This window comes from Otolemur garnettii, unplaced genomic scaffold, assembly GCF_000181295.1.
Source record: "Otolemur garnettii isolate 467f Iridium unplaced genomic scaffold, OtoGar3 scaffold00315, whole genome shotgun sequence".
Taxonomy (NCBI): domain Eukaryota; kingdom Metazoa; phylum Chordata; class Mammalia; order Primates; family Galagidae; genus Otolemur; species Otolemur garnettii.
The window spans coordinates 59,040-66,204 of NW_003852710.1; the positions used below are offsets into that span (position 1 = coordinate 59,040).

Below are 7,165 nucleotides of genomic sequence, written 5' to 3' on the forward strand. Positions count from 1 at the left end.
CGGCAGAAAGCTTTCTCCACCTGCTCCTCTCACCTCATTGTGCTCTCTCTGATGTATGGCAGCTGTATCTTCATATATGTGAAACCAAACCAAACGGACAGGCTGAACTCCAACAGAGAAGCTGCACTTGTGAACACAGTGGTGACCCCACTGCTGAATCCAGTCATCTACACTCTGCGCAACAAGCAGGTTCACCAGGTTCTGAGGGATATTCTGTCCAGGGTGAAATTGCAGAAATAAAATCCTCACCTTTCAGAGGAGGAATGAGCCATCTCTATGATCTAATCTAAACTTCTTTCTATTTCTACAGTCTTTTATTTACATTTTTTTTAGGTTCTATTTGTTAATTCTTAGAAGATAACCTAATTTATATAATAATTTAATTTGAAAGCTCTAGTATTATTTTCCTTTGAGCAGAAAATGTCTTCTCTTTTTTAATCTTTTCACTAGTTTTAAATCAATAAGATTCTACAAATTTTAATGAAGAGACTCAGATATGTGAATCTGTTTCAAGACTGTGTAATCTTAAAGCTACGAAGATGTAGTTTTTAGTACCTACTTCTATAAGTTCAAGAGAATAGAGAATGAAATTTCTAAGTGCGAAGAATATGAAATATGATATCAATAAAATTATTTAAAATGACTAAATATGGCTTTCAATGCCAAATTCTGCAGATAAATATAATACAAATCTTTATAATTATTGTTCTCAATGTAAAGAAAACATAGATATTCTCACCGTAATGAAAATATAGATTCAATCTCTCATTGAAATTGCAAGTCCTTATTGGTTTCATTGGTTTTACAGATTGATTTCAGTACCTGAAGATCTGAAAACAAAGGATTACAGGGAGATAAATATTATGTACTTTAGAGGAAAGAGTTGAATAATTAAGATTCTTTCCTTGCTCAGAAAATTTAAAAGAATTGAGAGAAATCTAATTAGGGTAGAAAGAAGTATGACTATGAAGTTCTCTTTATGTCAATCTATGAAAAATTATCTCTTCCTTTGTGGAACAAGAGGTTCAGTTGTCACCTCTGGTTGTTCATTTTAGTACTAATATAAAATGACACCCTTGATCCTTACCGTGACACAGAGACATGCTAAGATATAAATACAATTTTATCATGGCAGAGAGAAGATGATAGGATATTTTAATGGATATATTAATGTTATAAGTGCAATTTAGTTATTCAAGATTTTTATATGAAATGATGGATTAGAGACAAAACCCTGGAGCTAGAGGTTGTTTGGCATAGTTGGTTAATGGCAATGATCATGTTTTCTTTGACTATATTGTTCTGTGATTGTGTGGGGACCATGAAAGACCATGTTATGAAGACATAAGGGAGATAATTATGTAATAATTTGAAGAGGAGACTTGCTTCAAGTAGCAAGATACAAACTATTGTGTACCGTATGTGTATATAAAGATTCCCATACACTTCTGGTAGGCTTGTTTATTTTTTTTACATTTTGGACATTTACTTTGCTGAAGATACTTGTCACTGATTTTCCCAGAATGACCAAAGACCTGTGTGGTCATTGATTTTTATAATTTTTAAAATTTGAAAATATTAGGAATCTAATATTTTATTTGGTAATCTACTTTGAAATAAATAAAAAATGTATAGTATTTTCATGTTATCTTTTCTTGTAAATATTCAGGTACATAGTTCAAAAATAATCACATCATGATTAAAACAATTTTACCACAATTTGATGTACCATAGATATATAGGTCATTACAGAAGTTTTGAGACACATAAAGATAAAGAAACTTAAGAGAAGATCTGAATTTACATGTTGAAAGGACATATCACATTCCAAATTAAACAAACTCAAATTAGTTAATTCTTTAAAAAAGGAAAAAGAAACATAAAATCCATGCAGATGAAAACAAATTAAACCTTTCCAGCAACACAGATAAGCCGAATAAGTTGAAGCTTGCATAGGTGAATCAGAAAGAGTGCTGTCAGTTGTGTTTCTTGGAAGTGCAATAATGGACCATCACACACTCTATTTCAAAACTTTGTAGTGACCCATATACACCACAATTTGTTTATCCATTTATTTGTTGATGGACATTTGGGCAGTTTCCACCTTTTTGTTATTGTGAATAGTACTACAATGAACATGTGTGTACATGTACTTAAGTGCTTATTTTAAGTTATCTAAGGTACATACCTAGGAGAAGAATTGTGGAAGGAGGGGAATGAGGAACAACAGCTTAGTGGGTGTGTTATCTCTTTTAGGGATGGTGAAAATGTTTTGGAACTAGATAGAAATGATGGCTGCATAACATTTTGAATGTACTAATGTCACTTAATTATTAACTTAAAATAGTTAATTTTGCATGTCCATTTACCTCAATAAAAAGTGTGACAATTCTGAAAGTTTTATAATGGACAATAGTAGTTCCTTTTGACCAAGATAACAGAACAAGAGATATCATGCTTTAACTCCCCATAGGAAACAAAACAAAGCTAAACAAATATGGACAGGTAATCACAAATCAAAACAGCCCTGTGAGGACTCAAGAGACCATTTAAGAATCTACAGCCACATAGTGCAGTGAAAAAAAAAAGAAAGAAAAGAATATCTATATGATAAGGATCACTGGTAAGACTGGCATACCTGAAATGCCAGGAGTTGGCTAGGAACACAGAAGAAAGGTGGTGGTGGCCACTGGTCTCAGCCATGCAGTGGGAACCACCATGGTCCCAAGTAGCCTACTCTGTTGAGGAACAGCATTTTTGACACTGAAATAACCAAGAGTCATTCCTGGCAGGGAGCCTTAGAGGGAGAGGGAGCTGCACACATCACCTGTTGAGAAGCAGCTGCTATTAAACTCCTCTGGGACCACAGATGCCACTTCTCCCAAAGCTGTGAATACATTTAACCCCTGAGCATTGGCTGTTCCATAAGTGCCCACATTCCAGACTCTATCTCTGTGACACCCTTGATACCTGACCAGGTCTCTGACATTGGTTAACACTCTGGGCCTCAAAGCTGATGTCTCTTTATAGGTGCACACACTTTAGATACCAGCTCAGTTGGCACTGTGAGCTAGCCCATGCTCTGAAACTGACTTTGAAGCTTGTCTGCATATACCCATGCTCAGTCACCATAGAGCCACTACCATAGTGAGCTAGTTTTCAACCTGGGCCTTGAAGCCAGGTCTCTGTGTTTACTTGTGTTTGGAGTACCAACTCAGCCACCATAGAGTGCTAGGCTTACCTTGATCCCAGAGCCTTATTAGCTCTACCCAGACCCATGTTTTGTCCAAGTTCCCCTTCTGCTTCATAAGCACCTGAGTGTACTTACCATTATCAGATTGGCAGTGTGGGCACCTATTCCTTGGGCTTTACCAACTTAGGCCCTAGAGCTGTACTTTCTCCACATATGCCCATGTTTTAGGCCTTGTGGGTTCTCCATGGATGCCACTAATCAGAAACCAGTGTCATTGGCACTGTGAATGGGCCTATAACCCAAACTTATGCCAAGAGGGATCACCTGAGCCACATGTTTTCCAGGAGAGAAGAAGAGATTGAGAGGGCTCTAACAGTCATTGCCTTTGACGACCACAACACCTCTCACTACCACTGCAGATATCCGCAGTGTTAATCACTTTGGATCCCTACAATAGTTTATCAACACCAACTTTGGTTAACTTTGCTACATGGACACTTCATTGCTTCAGCCTCACTGATGCCCGAGCTACTGCACCCCACCCAGCCTGTGCCCTTGCACACTCTGTACACATTGGGGAAGATCTTTCCCCATTGCAACCAGTAAGAAAAGTCTGGAAGAGGTTACTGCTGTACCAAATGCACATACATCATTGCAACGCAACAAGAAACATGACAAACAAAAAAAATATATTGGTATGACAGTATCACCACCCAAAGTACATAATAATTTCCCATTAGCTGACCCCAAAGAAATGAATGTCTACATACTACCTAATAAAGAATTTAAAGTAATTGCTTTAAGAAAGTTCACAAAACATCAAAAAATACAGTGAAACAATTGAATGAAATAAGGAAAATGTTAAACAACTGAAATGGGAAATCTAACAGAGATATTGAAATCATAATTTCAAAAAACAAGCAGAAGTATGGAGCTGAAGAATACAATGAATGGAATGAAAAATGCAACAGAAAGCATCAACCACAAAATTGATCAAACTGAAGAAACAACCTATAAATTTAAAGAGATTATATAAAGACATACAGTTAAGTAGAGAAAAGAAAAAAAGAAATGAAAAAACTATGAGATTTATGGGATAATATCAAAAGAGCTACTATTTGAATAAGAATTAAAGAAGAAAAAGAGAAAGAGACAGAAAGTTAACTAATAAAATAATAGCTGAAAACTTCCCAAATTTGAGGATAAATACAAATACTCAGTTACAGGAAGATCAAAAGTCTCTAATCATATTTAATCCTGATGTGAATGTCCCAAGACATATTACAGTCAAATTCTCAAAATCCAAGACAAAGAGAGAATCCTGAAATTAGCAAGGAAATAAAACCCTACCAACCACAAATACTTTGCCTGGTAAAGCTTTTGTTCAGAAATGGAGAGAAAAACAAAAGCTGAGAGAGCACATTATCCCTGGATCTTCCTTACAGGAAATTCTTCCAGCTAAAAGAAAAGGGCACTAATTAGTAATACTAAAAACATGGGAAAACAGAAACTCATTGGTAGCCAGCTCAGTGGCTCATGCCTGTAATCCCACCACTTGGGTGGCTGAGCTCGTGAGTTTAAGATCAGCCTGAGCAAGACCGAGACCCCATCTATTAAAAAAAAACCCTCATCATTGTGGTGGGCACCTGTAGTCCCAGCTACTTGAGAGGCTGAGGCAAGAGAATAGCTTAATCCCAAGAGATTGAGGTTGCTGTGAGCTGTGATGCCATAGTACTCTACCAGGAGCAACAAAGACTCTGTCTCAAAAAAAGGGGGGGGGGCGCAGAGACATGATGGCAACTGGAGCCAGCTTTCCACTGAGGTTCCCATCCATAAGGAGAGTTAAATGACAGAATTTTAGCAAGTAAGCCAATGGTTTAGAGCTGAGTCAAGAGAGAACGTTGAAGAACACACATCAACTGTGCTGAGGTGAGCTGCGACCCCAAGGATACAAACAATAGGTACAAAATCCATCACCAAGTGGACAGGAGTCCCCTCATCAAGAGAACGGCTCACAGTGTACTTTCTACAAAGAAGCAATCAGAGTTCAAACATCCTCCCATTTTATCCCATGGGAGAGACCCTCTAAAAACCGGACCTCCTTCCCCTACTAGGGTGCCATGGCACTTTCCTGCCAGGCATAAAACTGTATAAAACTGTACATATTCTCTACCTGCAATTCTGAACTCCCAGCACTCCCCTCCACTCTCACCCCAAGGTCCCCCATGGAGTCCAGATTCTTGGGCTTTTTCTGGAGAGGTGTGGACAGGGCATGGGCTATTGCAGGTCTGTGCTGATTCTGTGGCACAGGGGTAAGGAGGAGACTCTGGACTAAAGGAACCATATAGGAGAGGGAGAGGCAATGCCCATGGCACAGAGCAGCAGAGGAAGCAGCGGGAACAATAGGGCTCACACCCCTGGGGATATTTTGGAGAGACACTCCCTGTCTCTCTGCGAAGCCAGAGAAAGCCGGGCATCTTCTCTGGTGGCAGACACTGGCAGAACAGCTCTGGTTCGGTAACACAGGCTCCATAAGTAAAGGGTATGCCTGAGGCAGTACCTGCCTGGGCGGGGCTCAGTGGGGACAGAGAAAAGACGATGAGTGCACAGAGATGGCATACTCCCAGGGCGAGGCTGAGCCAGGACTGCTTTAGTAAGCCTAAGAAGCACCCAGCCCTCAGGGGATCAGAGGTAAGACAAAAGCAGGCCGGCAGAGGCTGGAATTTAGAGCCAAATGTGAGCTCTAACCGCACCTGCCCCAACACAGACTGCAGTGGAGATAGACACACCAGCTCTGGGTGGCTGCACAGACTGGGGCTAAGTCACAGTTTCTATGAACTCAAACAGTGCCTGGTCCACAGGAGAATATAGCCAGGACAGAATCACAAATTCTGGAAAAGATAAGTGTCAGCAACATCAATCAGGGGCAGGGCTGGAACTGAGTGAACCACCCCAGCTTCCATTAACCACCCAAGGTTGTCAGGCCTCAGGTCCCCCTGCCAGATGTTGGCAGAGTGTGGAGGCCTGGCTGAGAAGACATAGATTTCCCTGTGACTCAGGCAGGCCCAACCCCCTGGAGAAGCATCTGCTTAATGGAGGAGACAGGGTTATAGTCCTGTGGGGTTACTAGTGATTGGGTGTGACAGAGGTGCAAGGTGGGGAAGGAGGCATCAACCTTCCCAGATTAATTCATTTGCTAGGGGGTTCTTCTGACTCCACGGATTACCAGAACGAGTCATACTCAAGCTGCCAGCAGACCCTGCTATCTAGTTGCTGCAGACCTTTTGAACTCTTCCACTGGAGACCAAGTACTGACTGAGACAATTGACTTGGATCTCTCTGACTGGACTTATCACTTGAGGTATCCAAAGTGGTACCTTGGGTGTGTGGTGGTGGGAAGGTTTGATTTTCTTTTTCCAGTTGTTGCCTGGGGTAATTTCTTTTCCCAGAAATTGCTGGTATTTCTCCACAGCTGAGACTTCAACCCAGAGTAACTGATTCACTAGGGTAGGACAGAGACCAGCTGAAAACAAGACAGAGCCACTTAGCCCCACCACACCAAGTAAGTCCCCAGTGTCTCAGGTAGTAGCCCTGTATGGGTCCTTTGCAAAGCTCTAAGGGAAAATGTACAGAGATCAGTCACAGCTCTTGGGCAAAGGGCTGGTTAGTCACTACTCCGGAAGTCCCTCAACCCAACTTCAGCTTATCTGCTCATCTAGCCAAACGTGTAAAATAATCATGGGGTAAAATCAGTGGAAAAACTCCCATAACATGAATAACCAGAGTAGATTAACTCCCCCAAGGAGTGATATGGCAGACACAACTGAAGATTCCATTCATAAACAAATGACTGAGATGTCAGAAATCGAATTCAGAATTTGGATTGCAAATAAGTTTAATAGAATGGAGGTAAAGTTGGAATTACAAATTCAAAGAGCATTTCAAAAGTTGTCTCAAGAATTCAATGAATTC

General features: G+C 40.3%; 1 pseudogene; it reads left to right on the top strand.

Moving 5' to 3' along the window:
- LOC105888369 overlaps window positions 1–240 on the top strand; it is a 931-nt pseudogene extending 691 nt beyond the window's left edge.
- Window positions 241–7,165: the final 6,925 nt, after the last annotated feature.